At 40.4% G+C, this 21,374-nt stretch overlaps 1 protein-coding gene and 1 non-coding gene across 2 annotated transcripts in view; both read right to left on the minus strand.

The window, feature by feature from the left end:
* Positions 1-21,374, minus strand: part of TACR1 (tachykinin receptor 1) — a 171,135-nt gene that overhangs the window by 82,954 nt on the left and 66,807 nt on the right. The window lies entirely within an intron of this gene.
* LOC123616429 (U6 spliceosomal RNA) lies at positions 18,675-18,781 on the minus strand. Its single transcript, XR_006724412.1, has one exon. It is a non-coding gene; the product is annotated as a U6 spliceosomal RNA (small nuclear RNA).

Genomic DNA, 21,374 nt, shown 5'->3' on the forward strand with positions numbered 1-21,374 from the left:
TTGCTTTACCCTAATCCCAGTTTTGATCATCTCTCTCACTCAGGTACATCAGGCAGGAGGATCACTGATAAAATCAAGCATACTGCAACTTAGGTAGTTGTGGGACAATTGTTTGATGCTGTTGGCCCTCCCAATGACCTGACTTCTGTGTCTTCTGCCTGCAGACTTTTATTGCCCCAGGTGACCAGAGCATGGGTGGCAGGGTTCATGGGAAACCTGGAAATTTATCACTAATGTGAGCAGGATGGAGGCTAAGCAATCCTGCTGAAGACAGTTCAGAGTAATTTGGTCACCGTTTTTACAGTGATTTTGCCTTTTATTGGATAGTGCAAATTTATAACTAATTAATTGATTGATAGTGCTTTGTTTAAAAAAATCTTTTGACAGTAATAAGTTATAAATAAACTAAAGCATATGTTGAGTGAAAAATTAAAGACCGAATTTTTGCTTTTCATGAAAGAAGTTGGTGATGAATGAATGTGTGACCTGCACAAAGAGATTTTAGACATTTACTTTCTATGGGGCCAAAGTGTTATCACTGAACACATGAAAACCAGAAGACACAAAGCCATTGAAGAAACAGCACCAACTACACCAAAAAGTTAGTAGTCACTTTGAGACAACTGTGCCCAAAGATGCTGATGTAACATAATGTGGTGAAAATGGTGTGTTTGCTCATCATTCTGTGAAGCATGACTTTTCATTTAGATTAAATGACTGCTCTAAATTAATTTCACTTTTTCAGTTCCAATTATTCTTGTGCATGTACAAAAGTTCAAGTGATAACTATCAATATAATGGCTTGGTTAGCAGAAGAACTTGGCAAATTGCTAAACAACTATAATTTTTTATCTGTCATTAGATTTTTCAAATAGGAAATCAGTTAATCCCAATAATGGCTCAATTCTTTTTAAATTCAACTCACGGATGCAAAGTTTTTGGAAGGTGAAAGAATTGAGATTGTTACCAATGTAACCACAAATTCATTTCAGACTTTGACAGCAAAGATAAATCATTTTGTTTTGTCTTGTTTGGGTACTAATATGAATACAATGTGTTAAAATAATGTTCTAACTAAATTAAGAAACCCATGGAACAGAAATGTACTTGGAATAGATTGTGATACATATCATGTACCACTGTGTCCAGACAAGCTGTGATATTTTACCAACAAACATAGAGGCTGAAGTTGTTGAAATTTACAAATAATTTTTGTAGGTACAGAGTAACTAAACTCATGTGTTTCCTTTTGGTGACAATGATGAATACAAAAGTATACTTCAGTAGAATTTTAGAAATATTGAAGCATTTGCCAAACTGTTTTGTGAATTAATAAGTAATAGTATTAAACTTTTTATAATTGAGTATCCTAAGTTTTGGCTACACTTTGTTTACAATTCACTGAAAATCTTCATAAAAATGTTTTTAATGGCATATCCCCAGATTTTAGCTTTTGAAGCTTTTAGAAAAGTTCAATTTTTGAATACAAATCTGTCAAACCAAAAGACATTGCAATTTTCCCCTGTAAAAGCAGGAGACGAACTACACAAAGCAAGAAATGAAAGCCCCATGGTGTGCACAATTTGATTTTGAAATTTTTAAATTGCTCTTAGGAATATTTTGACTTGTGGGAAGAATCTTTTGATAGATCTCCTATTTTTTAGTAAATAGTTTATATTCCATATCTGAATGGACTGGTATGAAACTGGGAGTGAATATAATTATGCAGTGTCTAAATTTGGTAAAACAAGAAGAAACAGAGACAATTTATTTATCAACTTAGACAACTTAGTTTTGTCTTTTAAATCTTTTTGTGTCTCTGTGCCTCATTCTGGTTGATTTTTTTTTTTTTTTTTGGATCAACCTTCCAGTTTACTGATTCTTTCTTTAGCATTTCTAACCTACTACTAGACTTGTCCAGTGATTTATATTTCATCTCTTATTATTTTTCATTTTAATAATTTTGATTTGCTTATTTTTCAGCATGCTTGGTCATTCTTTATATTTTTCATTTGCTCTTCATATTTTCCAAGCTTCTCTTAAAATTCTTTTATACATAGTAAGTGTAGTTTTTATTCTGTGTCTCTATTAACTCCCATGGCCGAAGTCTTTGTGGGTCTGTCCCCTGAGGTTCACAATGATTTGTTTCATTATCAGTTTTATTTTGACTGCATCCTGTTTATTTTTCTTGGGACTTTACCTGTGAGAATTCACTGATGCCTGGGTTGATGGGTTCAAAGTGGATATAGTTTCTGGGAGCACTTCCAGGCTGGGATCACTGAAAAACTAGATTTCAGGGTAAGGATTTTTAGGCCAATGAACTGATATAGATTTGCCCTGCAGAACCATGTGAGGATTTCTTTTCTGTTGTAAACTTTCAGGAAATATATATTTTTTTTCTGTTGATTGAGCATCAAGGTTGGTGATGGGTAATTTTCCTTGCAGTCCCTGGCAGGGTAGGCATTTCTAGCTCTTTTTAACACTGAAGGTGTACTCCTTTGCTTCTCAACTTTAAGAGAATGTATTTTAGTAGATAACCCACCATGGGCAGGTCCTAGACTTTGTATCTTGTTCCCATGCCCTGTAAGTAAAAATTAAGGCCAAAAGTCCTGAAGACAAATGTGAGCTTCTCTGCTCTGTCCAATACTTAGAAATCTTGTCTTAATTTAACTTTTAACCTGAATATTCCTCATTTTCTTGCCAGATAATTAATGCATTTAAGAAGGGCTTTTTTCTTTTATGGTGATGGTATCTCACCCAGAATTTTTTGGTTAATTTCAAGAGCATAAATCAGAATATCTAGTCTGTCATATCTAGTCAGCAGAAGTTACACTGTCTTATTTTTTTCCTTGTCTAAATATCTGGAGTGAAAATTTAAATAATACAGGAGGACATAAAGGGAAAGCCTCTCTCCCACCTCCATGCTCTAACAGAAACACCTAGCTAACATACTAGCACTTGGGATGTGCCAAGTTTTATTCTGTGTGCTTCCTGTACATTAACTCATTTTGTCTTTTATCAACTCTTTGAGCAGGCTACTGTTATGACTCCCATTTCCCAGATGAGGAATGGAGGCTCAGAGAATTTAAATGATTAATCCACCAAGTGATGGGGCTGGGTTTGAACTTGGCGGTCTGACTTCAGAGCATCTGCATTCCTTTCTCCCCCCTTTCACCTTGCTGTTAATCATAGCACTATCCAGGACTCTTACATCCACTGTCAACATGGGTGAAACTGTCCTTTCTTTGCACATACAAACCTATATATTCATACTTTTTCCCAATTTTTTTGACTCTTTTAGTCAATAAACATTATTTTATCCACTTCTGTGTGTCAGGTCAGAGCTCAGTGTATTCACTTTTTTTTAAATTTTTTATTGATTTATAATCATTTTACAGTGTTGTGTCAAATTCCAGTGTAGAGCACAATTTTTCAGTTATACATGAACATATATATATATATATATAAGGATATATATATATATATATATTCATTGTCACATTTTTTTCTCTGTGAGCTACCATAAGATCTTGTGTATATTTCCCTGTGCTATACAGTATAATCTTGTTTATCTATTCTACAATTTTGAAATCCTATCTATCCCTTCCCACCCTCTGTCCCCTTGGCAACCACAAGTTTGTATTTATGTTTATGAGTCTGTTTCTGTTTTGTATTTATGCTTTGTTTGTTTGTTTAGATTCCACATATGAGCGATCTCATATAGTATTTTTCTTTCTCTTTCTGTCTTGCTTCACTTAGAATGACATTCTCCAGGAGCATCCTTGTTGCTGCCAATGGTGTTATGTTGTTGGTTTTTATGGCTGAGTAGTATTCCATTGTATAAATATACCACATCTTCTTTATCCAGTCATCTGTTGATGGACATTTAGGCTGTTTCCATGTCTTGACTAGAACCATCAAAGACCTAGAATTGCCAAAGCATTACTGAAGAGAAAGAAAGAGGCTGGAGGAATAACTCTCCCAGACTTCAGACAAGACTATAGAGCTACAGTCACCAAGACAGCATGGTATTGGTACCAAAACAGACATATAGACCAATGGAACAGAATAGAGAGCCCAGAAATGAACCCACAAACTTTTGGTCAACTAATCTTCGACAAAGGAGGCAAGAATATACAATGGAATAAAGACAGTCTCTTCAGCAAATGGTGTTGGGAAAACTGGACAGCAGCATGTAAACCAATGAAGCTAGAACGCTCCCTTACACCATACACAAAAATAAACTCAAAATGGATCAAAGACTTAAACATAAGACAAGTATATTCATATTTTGAAGAAGAAGTCTGTCTTACGGGAGAGGCACACACTTACATGATAATGAAGATACAATGGTGCTGTGTGGGCTGCCTGAGAGTAACAATGCCTAGGAAGCTCAGAGCAGACAGAAAGCCACTTCAGCCTGGGCACGGAAGTCAGGGAGGTTTCTCACTGGAGGTGGTATTTGAATTTGACCTTGAAGGATGAGTTGGTGTGTACATCTCTGGAGAGCTGTACACCACATACTTTCTAGGAGGAAGCAACAGCATATACAAAGGTGTGGGGACCTGAAAAGAAATGACTTGTTTATAAGCACTTCTAACATTTTATTGCTTATCAGGAATAAGAAGGTACTGTTTCTTTTGTATCCCCATGCTACCTGGCCAGGTTAATACATAGGTACCATCTAATTAGTTTAACAGCTCCCTCTGTTAAGCATGCAGAAGTTGACCTCTGAGTTTGCTCCTTCCAGATGCTGATAGGAAACAAGGATAGAAGGCTGAGTGAGGAAAGACACGGTCTTGTGGTCCTCTGCTGGTGAAACTGCCCAGAGAGAACGCTAGCCTCCAAGGGACCCTAGACCCTATGAAGGATGCTGGGATCTGGGCTGCCAAATACAGAGCAAGAGCCCAAGAGAGGAAAACACACTTCCCAGAACGTAAACACTCCCCAGGCTGGTGTTTACAGCCCACCCTGTGGCCCGTCCTGCGGGTGATCTAGTGCTTCCTTGGTCTGTGCTCCTGGGCACCGGAGCCCCTGCTGTCTGAGGTATGATGTTCCTCCTCCCGTGGGGCTCCCGGCTCAGAACATACCTCTTTCCCTCTTCCCCTTGCTCTTACTTATTGCTTTTTCAGCTACTTAATCTCTCTCAAAGTGGTTTCTCAGGCCATACATTATTTACCAGGTAGTGATGGCTGACTGAGATAATGCGTGAGAAGGAAAAGGAGAGTGCCTGGTGCACCATCGGCACACGACACAAACTCACTCTTGCTTAGCATCTTTGTAAGGCACATGACCAGAGGCAGCACAATATCTTCTCAGATGCCCAGCATCTACCTTCAACCCGAGTACAGGGCGACAGACATTTAAACTGTTTAAACCAAGTGTGACTGGCTGAATCCAGGGCTAGGCACCGAGAGATGCTCAGACAGCAAAAGAGCAATGAGGCCATGGCGTCAGCTTAATAGCTGCTGTCAAGGATGGAAGTACTCAGTTTACAACTTTAATATTTCACAGTTAAAAAAAAAATTGGAGCAGTATTATTCATCCCCACAGTCCCCATGAATGAATCTCACTGAGATATTTAAGCATGACAACTGCTGAACCCTGGTGTCACAGGCTGGTGAAGGGGCAGCTACACATCAGACCTCCTCTAGGGTTCACTGGGATGAATGCCGCCCTCCCCCAGCAAGGGGAAGCTAAGATCAGGCCACCCTGTGGAAGAGGAAACTGATTCACCTTTCTCTGCCTCCCCTGGCTATCCAATCCTTTCCCTTTATTCAGCATCCTGTTTCACTGCATTTTGTAAATTTCATTTCTGAGAATGTTTTTCAGAAGCTTTGCCAGAGAGCTACTGTGACACCAGGAGTGCATGGGGGGGGGGGTTCAGAGGATAAAGCACACAGCTTGTGAATGTGGGGGCTGCATAGGAGGAGAAACACACACCCCCAAGCAACAAAGAAGGGCATGGGGAAGGGCAGGGGTTGGCAGGACACAGCGTGTCATCTGACAGGGCACAGCCCAGCTTCCTCTTGCTTCCAGAGTCCTCTGTACAGCCATCTCTCTGGCCATCATTCCCACTCTGTGCAGTGGTTGCTCCCTCAGGAGATGCAGGTCTAAGCCCCAAGGGGCTTGGCACTCACTTCTTCATTCTTATACTGCCCACAGCAAAAGACATGTGGAATTTGCACTTACTGGTGTATTGCAACAACAATAACAAAACCCCCACAAAATCTCCTCTGACAACAAGTCAGAAGGAACTGGATTCTATCTTTTCTTTTTCTGCCACGGAGTAGTGAGAGCTTTTGGCAAATCATCTCTTCTCAAGTCTTGGTTTCTTTATTGGTGAACAATTTCCAGTGATGTTCTGTAAAACTCCATGTGTCAGTTTTGCTATGAGATCTGTCCCTTCACTCACCCCTGTCACATTTTATAGGACCTCTCAGCCAGCATCTTCCAAAGATCTCTTTTCTCCAATCAGAAATGTCCAAATTCCTAACAGGCACTTTCACTTTCCCATCCCATGTAATTACTGTCAAGACCAAATAAGACAAAAATTAAGGACTTGTGATTGTCATCTGAAGCACTGTTAGGAATGCTCACCAAACAGATACTCAAACCCAAGAAAGACAAGAAGAAAAGCAACTCATTAAGGTGTGTTATGCCACACTTGGAGCTTTAGAAAGGTCACAGACATCTCAGGATGGATGATGGCAGAGTAGATCTCAATAGATAAGTATGCTCTGTCAATTTATAATGACATCTTCACCTGGGCTTCAAGGAGAAATTGTTAGGTCAATGTTAATTCACTGTCCCTGAAACAGCTTGAACCAGGAATCAGGGTGAGTGTGTCCATGCTGATGGCACACAGGACCTCACTGACTAAGTAGGTTGATAGGAGAGGAGAACGATTACAGGTTGTTTAGTCCAGTCCCTTCATTAAACACATGAGGACACTGAGGCCCAGGGAGGTGGCATAAACAATCAAGGTCCAGTTTGAGACCAAGTTGTGTTTAAAGCCAATGTTGACTCTGGGATTTCTGTATTGGAAGGGTTAGAAGAATAAATTGGGCTGAGGGAAAAGGAGAGGGCTGTCTTGAAGCTGCTTTTGTGTAAGACTTTACAGAAGATTGAAAAAGTATCAAAGTTTGTAGCAAAAAATGGAAGAGAAGAGCTCATGCTGATGAGAGAGAACAAAAGCCACTCTAGTACCAAGACAGCAAGAGCTCTGCTCTGATGCTCTTTTTCACCTGATATGGCCATAGGAACATTTTTAGATGAAGAGGGAAGAGGGCAGGTCCACACAGCAATGAGTCCACTCTCTGGACCGCCAGGGTCATGAGGAAGCAGTGGTGAGGAGCAGGGTTAGGTCCAGCCTTGGCAATGGGTGTTCCCTATAGAGAGATGCAGGTAACTCTATCTAATGCTCATTTAGGAGATTGGAAAGCAGTTTCTAGCAGTAAACTCATTAGTTACAACCTCTATTACCAAAAACCAATTTGGTGGGCTGACAGAATTCAGAATTTATTCCCAGCTTTACAATGCCCTTGTGTGAAGGAATGGTGAAAGGACTTTCTCTCCCACTGTGTTTTCACCTTCCAGGGCATAGGTGACAGGTGTCACAAACAGATTAAAGTGATGACATGCTTGAATGACTTCAATGGCTTTGTTTGTTTCATGGCTACCCAGCTGCCTTTCAGGCCTCTCCTCCAACTTTTCCTTTCTTTCTTTTTCTGTTTTTTGTTTTGTTTTGTTTTTTACTTTTCACTCTGAGTGGTTGAAAGTCCCCTGGGTGACTGGTCAGCTAACAAAGATGGCCATGGGTGACTCCAAGAACTACTGTCTTATAATGACCTGTATGGTTCATATTCCAAGTAGCTTCTGGAATCTCACTGCAGCCCTGCAACTGAGCTGAGTATTCCACCTAAAATGAAGCAGGACAGTTTGTTTCAACAGATTTGATATGACTTTTTTTTTTTTTTAACATGGTGGGGTCAACAGGTAGAAATGTTTTTCTGAAATCAAGTAATGTGCAGAAAATTACTTCTCTGTCTTCAAGCCTGTTCCCCTCCATTACCCCTACCTCTTTCAGGCTCCGTCTTTAAGGGTAGGTTGGTGATGCTGTGGGGATGAGTCCAGGACGGCATTAAAGAAGCCTACTAAAGCACCTGAAATAGTAATGGTTTGACTTGTAGTAGCAGCAACATGTCTTTGCTGTCAAGTCTCATCCATTCATAATTGTTTACTCCTGGATATCCAGTGGGTTAGAAGCCATCCACTCCTCCCCTGGGAAAACAGTGCCCCCTCAAATTCTCTGAGCATGGTGCATTTTCTATCAGATATCCAATTCACCATCCTCTGGGATATAATACTTAACCACTGTCTAGAGCACTGCCAGCTGGTGGCCCACAAAAACCTCTGTTCCCCACTTCTTCCTCAGTTATAAAACCCTAATTTGAGTCAGGCAAGTTCCAACTAAAGACATGTAAGTGGAAGTTTCTATAAGAATTCCATGAGGGAGCATCATTTCTACCTTCTCACTTTACCCTTTTTGATGCTTAGAATGTGGATGCAATGTCTGGAACCTCAGCATTCACTTTGGACCAAGAGGTGATGTGAGAATGGAAGCCACGTGTCAGGGAGCAGAAGATAGAAAGAGCCCAGGTGTCTGATGGCTTCATAGAGCCATCATGCCTGTCCTTCTGTGGCCACTGGCTTTAAGTAAGTCTAGCATTTGCATATCTCTGGCATCCTTAGAACGTTGACCTGCTCCTTTCTGGGCTTGTTTTAAATCCTTATGTGTTAAAGACACAGCAGTCATGTGTCAGTTACTCTCAGGTGATCTGAATCCTAACTGACAACAGACTACAGCACTTATAAGTGGATACTGTAATTAACAGAACCTAAAATATGGCATTTGATTATTGGATACTAAGGACTCAGCCATTGCAGTTTGGAGATTTGGTGACCCTCATTATGCAATGGCAACATATTTGGCCAATACATGGCCTATTGCTAGAGCCTCAAGTATTAGGGCCAATGGCATTTATGAGTTCCTTTCTTGCTGTTTTTGTAACGTCCTGTGACAGCGACAAACTCTGGCTAGAGCTGGAGAAGCTGCATACAGTAATGGGAGGCAACCCACCTTTGCTGTGAGAGGTTTGCAATTTGGAGCAATGCTGGGTTGAAAATCACCAATAGCTCTTGAATTCAAGTGAAGTCAGAGTAAGTGGTGGCTTATTCCAACTGCACCCTTGGAAGGCAGTAACATTGATGTCATGCCCTCCTTAGGCGGTGAGCCCAAGTCTTATCCCAGATACCAATTCCCAGGGACAAACTTGGTGTTTGGGGAGGACACAAGTGAGCATCTGAATACTTCTGACATCCTTAGGATGTCAAGCAACATCTTCCAAGCCTTTACAGAGCTTAATAGCAAGATCATTTTTTCCAATAGAAAGAATTGCTTATATATTTCACTCTTACACATTATTTAAAATTAGTATTTGTGCAATAGGTTTTCTATAAACAGAATCCTAACTATATAAGCAATCATCCCTCATGCTACCTCTAATTCCCTTCCTCCTCTAGGTCTAAGGGGAAAATACTTCTTAGAGATCCAGCTGCCTATGAAGAACTTTGGCTCAAAGTCTCTTCCAGTGCTTGAGATGCGAGGCTGTCTTTGTCCTTCCTATATGGACCCACTTGCCCCACACCCCTAGGTCTTTAGTGTGTTTGTTCATGATGGGATCTTAGACATAAGACATTGTAGAATATTGAGTTTTTAATGCCAGATTTCACTGGTGCTGCCCAGGACATATGTGCATCTAAGACATCTCAATAGTTTTGAATAAAATGGCACTGACTCCAAACACCAGCAGAGAGTTGTACTGGGAAAGATGAACATATTTACCATTACATTAGTTTTTGATAGAATGTGAGAAAACTGGGGTTCACAGACATGGCATGCAGAAGTTAAATAGTAAAGATGGGACCCCTACCCGTCAGTTCTGACTGATTTCACAGCCCATGCTTTGGAAGGGGAGTGCAGAGTCCTCCCCAGTTTGAAGGTCCTGTAGACAGACAGGGCTGGGAGTGACATAGTTACAGATTTTAGCATTGGCAGTTATTTATTTAAGCCATGTGACAGGTGCTGTGTACCCTGAGACAGATTTACTTTGGGCAGAGCACAAAGGAGTGAACAAGCTCACTGAAATATTTGCTTTTCACCCATGGCTGAAGCTCCCTACCCTGAACTTTTGCCTTCTTCCCAAGGAAGGTGAATGCTACTCAGGTAGGAATAGGCTACGGGGCTGAAACTGCCCCGTGTCCATGAAGGGCTGCTCCGTTTCATTGACTCAGAGCTGCGCGGAGTGTTTGCACAGGTCCATCTCAGGCAAATGAGGCGTGTCAGCCAGTTGACATGTAGCCTTGGACTTTACTACATGACTACATACTGTGTCTAACAAACTTCTGCTGGACTATAGCAATGTCAAAATGTGAAATATTTGCTGCTGTCCATTGGCCACTTTGTAGTCCTGACCCATCACTAACTGGCAGCCTGGATACTCACCCACTCAGGCTTTTATTCAAATGCTTACTGAGTGCCTATTAGAGCCAGGGAATTAGAGGGGACTGGGGATGCAGAGGTGGAGACCATAAATAGCACCCCTGATCTCAGGGAGCTCTAGTCATATGAGAGCGATGGGTCATAATTGACTAAACCTATAGTAAATAAACCTATAAATAAATGTCCAGTTGCAGCTGTGAAAAGTGCTATGAAGAAGAAAAGTCAGAAGATCATATAACAAGGGGATCTGGACAGCCAGAGGCATCAGAGAATGAGTCTCTAAGGAAGTGACATTTGACCTATAAGATGAGCTGGATCTGATCCAGAGAGGGAGAGGGGACAGCATGTTCAAAGTCCCTGTGGTAGGAGACAGACTGGCACATTCAAGGCACTGGAGCACAGGGAGCGAGAGAAGATAATGATGCAGGATAATTCGTATAGCTAATACGATTGGGAGCTTACTCTGTGCCAGGTGCTATTTCAAGGCTTTATTACTTATGAACTCATTTAATCTTTACAAAGATACACAGTATCATTTATTATAAGGCACACATTTTTCCCATTTACATATTTCTGAATTCATGATGTACCTTTAAATTAACACATAGTTTAATGTGTCTCATTTCTTACGATAAATGCTATTATCTATATTTCTCATATGAGGAAACTGAGCCACAGAGAGATTAAGCAATGTACCCAGTGTCATATGGCTACTAAGTGATTTGAATCTTCAGATAGCCCAGCTCTAAAGCAGTAAGCAGTTGGGGCGGTGCCTACCCAGGCGGGAATGGGAAATTATTTCGTGTTCTTTTGAGGCAAGAAGTGGTGTGGCCAAGTTTGCACACTCTAGAGTCCTATCTGGCTCACTGAAATCTGCTTGGTGTGTGATAGCTTTGGGGTCATCTTAGGCCCTCTGCCTCTAGTCTTCATGACATCCTGGGACAGGTACACATATGGTAAAAATTATGCTCAGCTGTAAAACTGCAGTCCCCTGCATCCTATGCCCTTAAGGTTCTAGAGCTTAGGGCCTCAAGAATTAACTGCAGAAGGGACAGGTAACTAAGGGTCTGGATGAAGCCTCTGCAGGCATTAAAAAGTCCATCCACCATGTCTCTTCACTCCAAGGAGAGGGATGGTCAGAAGGCAGGCTGTCTGCATTCTCCACACAACTCTGACTGCTTCTGACTTGGTCCTTGGTGGCTGCAATGACTTCATATTTGCTGACTGGCTCCCCCACCTGTAAAGTGGTCAGGCTGGTCAACAGTTATCGAGCGAACTGTGAACTAAAGTTAGATGCCATTCTCCCTTTTCAGACCTATCAACTCAGAGTTTCCAGGAGGAGACCCGGAAATCCATGTTTTTGAAGAATTCCCAACTGAAGCATATTAATTCTAAGGTATTGCTCCAAAATGATGGTTTTTGTCTTTCTTTACATTTACCAATTAAAAGAGGAGTAAGAGGAACCAGACATAGTGATGAGACACTTTATATATTTTCTATTGCTTAGGGCTTAACCTATTACCCTTTGGCTGGTAATGTTATTCCTACTTGACAGATGAGGAAATGTTGGCTCAGTAAGTTCAGTATCTCACACTTAATACTGGAGTGAGAATTTGAATCTGTTTCTCTCAACCAGTATCCTTCAGCTAACCCAGATGTGGGCAATTTTTTTCTTTAAGGGCTTAAAGTAAACATTTTTTACTTCTGTTGGTCACATAGACTTTCTATTGAGGTATAGTTGATTTACAATGTTATATTAGTTCCAAGTGAACAATACAGTGATTCGGTATTTTTATAGATTATACTCCATTAAAGTTATTATAAAATGATAGCTATAATTCCCTGTGCTGTACAATACCTCCTTGCTGCTTATCTATTTTTTACATAGTAGTTTGTATCTCTTAATCCCATACCCTTATCCTGCCCCTCTTCCATTCCCTCTATACTTTGGTAACTGCTAGTTTGTTTTCTATATTTGTGAGTCTGTTTCTGTTTTGCTATATACATTCACTTTGTTTTTTAGATTGCAAGTATAAGTGATGTTATACAGTATTTTTCTTTCTCTGTTTGACTTATTTCACTGATCTTAATACTGTCTAGGTCCTTCCAAGTTGCTGTAAGTGGCAGAATTTCATTCTTTTCATGGCTAAGTAATATTCCTTTGTACATATATATCTACCACATCTTCTTTACCCATTCATCTGTTGATGGGCACTTGGGTTTTCTACTTCTTGGCTATTGTAAATAGTGCCACTGTGAACACTGTGTATGTATCATTTTGAGTTAGTGTTTTTGTTTTTTCCTGGATACACACACACACACACACACACACAGGAGTAGAATTGCTGGATCACATGGTAGTTCTATGTTTAGTTTTTTGAGGAACCACCATACTATTTTCCATAATAGTTTCTCCAATTTACATTCTCATCAACAGAGTACTAGGATTCCCTTTTCTTCACATCCTCGCCATCATTTATTACTTGTAAACTTTTTGATGGTGGTCATTCTGACAGGTGTCAGGTGATATCTCATTGTGGTTTTGATTTCCACTTCTCTGATAATTAGCCATGTTGAGCACCTTTTCATATGCATGTTGGCCATCTACATGTCTTCTTTGGGAAAATGTCTATTTAAGTCTTCTATCCATATTTTAATCATTTTTGTTTGTTGTTTGATATGGAGTTGTTATGAGCTTTATTTATATATTGGATATTAACTGATTGCCGATCATTTGCAAATATTTTCTCCCATTCAATAAGCTGTCTTTTCATTTTGTCAATGGTTTCCTTTGCTGTGTGAAAGATTTTAAGTTTAATTAGGTCCCATTTATTTATTTTTCCTTTTATTTCTTTCACCATAGGAGACAGATCAAAAAAATTGTTATGATCTATGTCAAAAAGTGTTATGCCTAGGACTTTTACAACTTTAGGCTTTATATATAGATCTTTAATCCATTTTGAGTTTATTTTTTTATATAGTGTGAGAAAATGTTCTAATATCATTGTTTTACATGTAGCTGTTCAGTTTTCCCAGTACCATTTATTGAAGAAACTGTCTTTTCTCCACTGAATATTCTTGCCTCCTTTGTCATAAATTAATCGATCATATGTGCATGGGTTTATTTCTGGGCTCTCTATTCTGTTCCACTGATCTATGTGTCTTTTTCTGTGCCAGTATCATGTGGCTTTGTAGTATAGTCTGAAGCCAGGGAGCATGATACCTCTAGCTTTGTTCCTCTTTCCCAAGATTGCTTTTGCAATTCCAGGTCTTTTTTGATTCCACATAAATTTTAGGATTATTTGTTCTAGTTCTGTGAAAAATGTCATGGGTATTTTGATAGGGATTGCATTAAATCTGTAGATTGCTTTATGTAGTATGGCCATGTTAACCATCTTAATTCTTTCAGTCAGAGAGCATGAGATATCTTTTCATTTCTTTGTATCATCATCAATTTCCTTCATCAATGTTCTAGAGTTTTCAGACTATGGATCTTTTACCTCCTTGGTTAAGTTTATTCCTAGGTGTTTTATTCTTTTTGATGCAATTTTAAATGAGATTTAAAAAATTCTCCTTCTGCTATTTTATTATTAGTGTATAGAAACACAACAGATTTCTGTATATTAATCTTGTATTGCAACTTTACTGAATTATTCTATTAGTTTTTCAGTGGAGACTTAAGGGTTTTCTGTATAAAGTATCATGTCATTTGCAAATAGTGATGGTTTTACTTCTTCCCTTCCAATTTGGATTCCTTTTATTTCGTTTCTTTGTCTGATTGCTATGACTAGGACTTCAAATACTTTGTTAAATAAAAGTGGCAAGAGTGGGCATATTTGTCTTATTCCTAAATATAGAGGAAAAGCCATTGAATATAATGTTAACTGTGGGTTTATCATTTATATGTTGAGATATATTTTGAGATATATTTCCTCTATACCAACTTGAATGAGAGTTTTTCTCATGAATGGATATTGAATCTTGTCAAGTGTTCTTTCTTGTCTATTAAGATGATCATGTGATTTTAAAAATTTACTTATTCTATTGAATGAAAGTCTTTAAATTCTGTAGTGCTTTATAGTTTTCAAAAGTTTCACACACATGATTTCAAATAAATTCCATAATAATCCTTTTTTATCTTCTATTCTTATATTGCCCCTCCCCTCTTCCCTTTCCCCACTGTGTTCTCTACATCTGTGAATGTGCTTCTCTTTTGTTTTATTCACTAATTTGTTATATTTTTTAGATTCCATATACAAGTGATATCATACAGTATTTGCCTTTCTCTGACTTCTTTCACTTAGCATAATGCCCTCCAAGTCCATCCATGTTGCTTCAAATGGCAAAATTTCATTCTTTTTTATGGCTGAGTAGTATTAGTCTCTCTCTCTCTCTCTCTCTCTCTCTCTCTCTCTCTGTGTGTGTGTGTGTGTGTGTACGTACATACCACATCCTCTTTATCCATTCACCTGTTGATGGACACTTATGTTTCTCCCATATCTTGGCAATTGTAAATAACACTGCTATGAACATTGGGGTGCACATATCTTTCCAAAGTAGTGTTTCTGGTTTTTTTTTAATATATATACACACCCAGAAGTGGAATTGTTGAGTCTCATGGTAGTTTTATTTTTAGTTTTTTGAGAAATCTCCATACTGTTTTCCACAGTGACTGCACCAATGTACATTCCCACAAATGCTGTTGGAGGGTTCCTTTTTCTCCACATCCTTGCCAACATTTGTTATTTGTGTTCTTTTTAATGATGGCCATTCTGACAATCTATTCAGTTCTTCTGCTCATTTTAAAAGATGATCATATGATTTTCATCCTTCCTTTTGTTAATGTGCTGCATCACTTTGCTTGATTTGTGAATTCTGAACCATCCTTGCATCCCTGGAATAAATCCCACTTGATCATGGTGTATACTTTTTATATATTGTTGGGTTTGATTTGCTAATATTTTATTGGGGATTTTCACATCTATATTCATCAAAGATTTTGTTGCTAATTTTGTTGTTTTGTAGTGTCTTTGGTTTTGGTCTTAATTTAGTTAACATTCTTATTATGAATGTTTTGAATTTGAAGATCTGGTAAGTCATTTACTTCTGTTTCATTGCTTATTTTTTAGGAGTTTTCTCTTGCACTTTCAATTAAAGCTAGTTCCTCTGTTTTCATTTTGCCTAACTTTCTCTACCTCTATGAATTTAAGTAACATATTTACCTATTGTGGTCTTGATGGAGTGTCCTTATTTGGAGGCATCAGTATACAGACTGTGCGTGCCCAATGCCTTTGGTGGGAGAGCTGGATTTGACATGGACACAAGTCACAACTTTCCTCAAGATGTGATTGGAGGTGAAAGGAGGTGGACCTGGAGATGGAAGGGCTAAAGCTGGAGCTGAGAGTGAACTAAGGCTTCCCCTCTCCTTAGTGGCCATCACCACCCTATCAGGGTCAGAGTCTGATCCCAAGTTGCTGGAGCAGAAGCCCCAAGGATCAGGTCTGAGCTGGCTCTTTTCCCTTTAACTGAGTTCTTTCCCTCTCCCAGCACCAGGACTTTTGCCCTGGAGTGGCCCCTGTGAGCTGTCGGCTCCTGTTGGCCACAGAGAGATGTCCAAGCTCTCTCCATTGCACTGCTTGTGCAGGTGTCAACAATTATTTCTCTCATTCTGCTCAGACACAGCCTTGGTTCCAAGTCCCTCTCTATCTCTCACTGTGATAACTCCCCGGCCTCTGCCACCCCACCCATTGTAGAGCTGCTCTGCGGGGCAGGTGGACCTAAGTGGACTCAACTATATCAGGGTGTGACCTGTGGCAGGAAAGTCACCATCAGAGTTCTGGGATATGTCTCATGTGTTGTTTGAGTAAGCACCAACAGTGGTCACGGCTACCCCACCCAGGATCCATCCTGAGACTGGGTCACTTCTGGATCCCATGGCTGAATTTTCTCCCTGGTTGTGGCAGCCTTAGATCCTGTGCCAAGGTGTGATGTGGAGTGAGTGAGGTTGGAGCCTTCACTTGGCTTGGTTGGAGCAAAACTGATGCAGCTGCAGGGAACCCGGCAGCCATTGGAGCAGTCTTCTACCCATCCTGTCCACTCTGCCTTGGGGGCAAGCCAGCAAGCATGCCCTCCTTATGAGTGGAGTTCAGCATCCCCACTGTCTCACTGGTCCTCCAACCAGCCAAGGGGGCTTGTCTCCCCTGCATAGGACCCCAGGACTAGAGGATCCATCTATGGCTCTCATAACTCATTCCCCTTGGTGGGTCTCTGGCCGTGTATTCTCCCTGAGTCCCCTCCCAGGGGCACAGGTCTGAACCTCATTGCTTTTCTTCCTTTCCTACTCAGTTATGTGTGGATTTTTCTTACAGCCTTGGTTGTACAGGTTCTGCTAGTTTCCAGTTAGTTTCCAATTATTTTTCCACATGTAAATGTATTTTTGATGTGTTTGTGGGGGATGTGAGTTCCATGTCTTCCTGCTCTGCTATCTTTTTTTTTTTAATTTTGTTTCTTTTTGGGGGAGATGGGTGGGGGTAATTGAATTTTTATTTATTATTTGTTTAACAGAGGTACTGGGGATTGAACCTAGGTCCTTGTGCCTGCTAAGCACGAGTTTGACCACTGAACTATATTCTCCCCCTTTACTCTGCCATCTTGATCTGACCCCTCATATGGTCTTTACTGCAGCTACTCAATTGTGCCATCTTTCACTCAAATGCTGTAGAGTGCCCGAAGCCACAGGCAACATATAAGTGCACACATGTGGTGTCCCAGTGAAACTTCATTTATAAAAACAGAGCTGGAATGTATTTGGCCCATTGGCCATAGAGTGCCCACCTCTGCATTGAACAGTCAAAGTATGAATTCAGCCTTTGAAAGGAAAAGGTAATGAAATGAGCATGGGTTTAAGCATTCAACATGAAATGCTTAACAAATGGAGCTGTCCAGCATCATTTTGGACTCTTCATGGCTATTATTTCCTGTAAAGTGCTCTGTTACCCAAGTATTATTGCTTATAGTTTGCCCACGAGGAAACTGAGGTACAAAGCAATTACATCATTTGCCCAAGGTCCCACTGCTAGTGACGAGTTGGGGCAGAGCCAGGTGTCTGAACAGGTCTTTTAGGCTGGAGTTAGGGATCAGGCAAGATCTGAGTCTGAGCTGTCTGACATCAGCATGTGTAATTTTTCTGCTAAGATGAGAGTGGTAGAGGAGAATCTATGCTCTGGCTTCCATGCTGTGGCTACAAAGATATAACAATGGGTCTGGTTAGCTCTGTCTGACCCATGGGCCAAGGTGTTCTTTCCTCCCTGCTTGGTGAAGCTTTGTAAACCAGCATCATTCTATGAATTTCAGCCACACTGGGCTCCCCACCCTGCCAACATAGAGAACCAGGGACTATTGCATTCATAACTGAATATTTCAGATCTTTCTTTTCCCCACATATAAACAAATAAATGATCAGCATTCAATATTCTAGTAACAAAGTTACTTTCCTGTTGAGCTGAAGATAAAGGATTTGAGAGGCTCCACTGGTGAAGAATTAAAAATCTGAATCATAAGTTTAGTTGAGACAAAGCCAAGACACTAACATCTCATTCAGGAGAGGAAAACAGTGAGGCAGAGAGGTTAGCATTAGAAAGATCAGACATCAGGTAACACAACAGCCCTGGTCGATGCCCCTCAGCAGAACGGAAATAAAAATGTAGCCCATACGTGTCTAGTTTGTTAATGGAGAGAGAAGACATATAATTCAGAAACCTGCTTTTGTTCCTTTTAAATCAACATGTTTCTGTTAAAATGGGACTTGAAGTCCCATCATACTGAGCAGTCACTTTTTGGATACTGTAAGATTATCTCTACCTTTCTGGGCCACAGTGGAAATGGAAATACTCAATTTTACCCACCAGCCTTTGGAAGTTATAACTTGGAATTTCTCCAAGTAGCCCACTGTATTGTGTGTAGACACGCTACACACTTTACTAGGAGGAGAGAGCTGAGTGGGTGGTATGTACATGCATTCTTCCACTCAGTTCAGAAAGGCCAAGGGCAAATGAAAATGAGGGTAGGATGCTAGAAGTCATAGAAAATTTTTTTTATTTTTATTTTTGCAAAAATTATGGGATGCATCACTAATTTGCATGTCATCCTTGTGCAGGGCCCATGCTAATCTTCTCTGTATCATTCCAATTTCAGTATATGTGCTGGCAAAGTGAGCACTCTTGCTTGTTTTTGTTTTGCATTATTTCAGAAAAAGAACCAAGTCAGGTAAATGTCCATCTGGAGAAATTACTTTAAAAAGTCGTTATAAGAAGAAGGAAGCCCAATTTGCCTGCAAAGTTTACAGTGGCAGATTACGTCTGTGTACAAAAGCATGTGCTTAAAATGAGCAGTGGACAGAGCTGCTTTTTTTTTTTTTTTTTTTTCCTTCTTGGGCACTTCCTGGCTGGTGTGTTTTAGATTCTGACAGAGAGATCTTGGAAAAGCTGTTCCCATATTCTGCCAAATCCAATCCTGTCATCTCCCTTTTAAGATTCAACTCAGGTTGTTCCCTCAAGAAACCCTGCTCAAGACTTTTCTCTGATCATCTCCACTGAAACTAAAACACAGCTTGAAAGTATGTTGTCTAATGGCTTTGTATCTTTTTATCTGCAGGGAGACTGTTAAGCTCCTTAAGGATGAGGACCAGCACACATGCTGATTATGCATTCCTTGTGGTGTCTAGAATAATGCCAGGTTCAGAGGATGCAGGTATCACCTGAGATGTCCCCGCCTTGCCCTTCAGTGGTTCAGGTTAATTTGGCTTGAACTCTTAGTTTTGTAATCTTGGTCAAGTCCAAGGCCCTCTTCATGATATGCGGGGATTCTCATGGTCTTTCTTTTCATGGTTCCCATTGTGACTAGTTCCTACTTGCATAGACTATTTCCCCCCTCACTTCCCTGGATGCAAAACTCACTTTAAAAATGTTGAATAGTTGAAGCACAAGGGATTTTTAGGGCAATGAAATTATTCTGCAGGATACTATAGTGGTGGCTACATGTCATTATGTATTTGTCAAAACCCATAGAATATACAATAAGTCTGAACCCTAATGTCAACTATGGACTTTGGTTGATAATAATGTGTCCATGTTTGTTCATCAATTGAACCAAATATGCCACACTGATGAGGGATGTTAAGGGTAGGGGAGTATATATGTGTGGGTGGGGAAGGCTATGTGAGAACTCTGTAATTTCTGCTCAATTCTGCTGTAAACCTGAAACTACTCTAAAAAATAAAGTCTATTAAAAGTTTTCTCATTTATTTTATTTTTATTTCAGGGGATAATTAGGTTTATTTATTTACTTTATTGGAGGTACTAGGGATTGAGCCCAGGACCTTGTGCATGCTAAGTATGTGCTCTACCACTGAGATATACCTTTTCCCTGCAAAACTCACTTTTGACTGATTCCCATACAAGTTGGTGAGTCTAGTAAGAACTAGGGGTTTTGAGATCACAGGAGAGCCTCACTGAGTAACACATCATCTTGTTGATTCTCTTCTCCTCTTGGATTGCCTCAGACGTCCCAAGGCCCTCTCCCTTCAGAATGTGAAACACTGCAGTTCTTCCAGTTTGCAAATCCAAATCCACAAGGTCTCAGCAAAAACAAAGCCAACTCAAGATGGAACCCACCCCCCTTAGAAAACCGTTGGAGCTTCAAATGACAACTTCTTCCTGCTACATTAAACAGGGCTTGATGCCCCTCCAACAAGAAACCCTACTTAATAAAGGGTCATTGCACCACTTGTAAGTTTATCTGAGAGAAGAAAGCTCAAAGCTGCCACATGGGCAGAAGCTGTTGTGGATCCAGGGTACTGTGAAGGGTAGCATGGGACACAGAGGTCTGTCTGACACAACTTAAGCACATCCAGGTGTGTGGACAAGGTCATGGACCAAAAGGTCTGTATGACCCTCAGTAAACATCAACTTGTTCACATCACTCATGGTCTGGAGGCCTGAAGGGAGCTAGGAAAGAACAAGGGAGGGATGGTGCCATGTTATACTTTTGTCTTCAATTTACAGATATTCATTGGTCCTCTATCAAGCACTCAATTAGACAGTAGAACTCCACAGATGAATGGTGTATGGGCCCTTCCCCCAAAGAACACTGATCTGTGCCAGAAATGTGTAACACCATCTCTTGTTAAAGTGACTCAATTCTTGAAGATTCTTGGATATCCTGAGAAGGTGGCTGGCTTGGTCTATCTCAATGGTCTGTTTTTCATACATCTGGGACTGTGGTCTACTTGCTAGACCAAACTCTCCGGTTTCCTGCAGCTCCACACCCCACTCTCTCTCCCCATCCCACTATGAGAGCCCAAGCCCAAGTGTCTAGCTGCTCTCTACTGTTCTCCTGGTATTTTCCAGGCCAAGGTCCAAGATATGACAGGAAGGAGAGAGAAAACATTTCTTACACTATACTTGACGCTTTCACATAAACTATTTCATTTTATTCTAATAACAACCCTGTGATAACCCATTTTCATCCCTCTTTTATGGATGAGAACACTGAGGTTCAGAGTAATGACTTGCCTAAGTAACACAGTCAGGGGAGGCTAGAGGAGGAGAGACTGGCTCAGCCCTAGAGTCCCCACCCTTGCTCCTATCTCCTGTCTGGCTCACCACTAAGTCCATTTAAGGTGCTGGCTCATGCTTTCTGGGTATTCAGTTTTTGTTTTTTTTTTTTAAATTCCTCATGGCAATCCTTGTGCCAAGCCTGAAGTTGCCAAACATTTAAGTCTCAGGAGAAGGCTGCTATACAATAGCCCCTC

Source organism: Camelus bactrianus, chromosome 15 (genome assembly GCF_048773025.1).
Source record: "Camelus bactrianus isolate YW-2024 breed Bactrian camel chromosome 15, ASM4877302v1, whole genome shotgun sequence".
NCBI lineage: Eukaryota > Metazoa > Chordata > Mammalia > Artiodactyla > Camelidae > Camelus > Camelus bactrianus.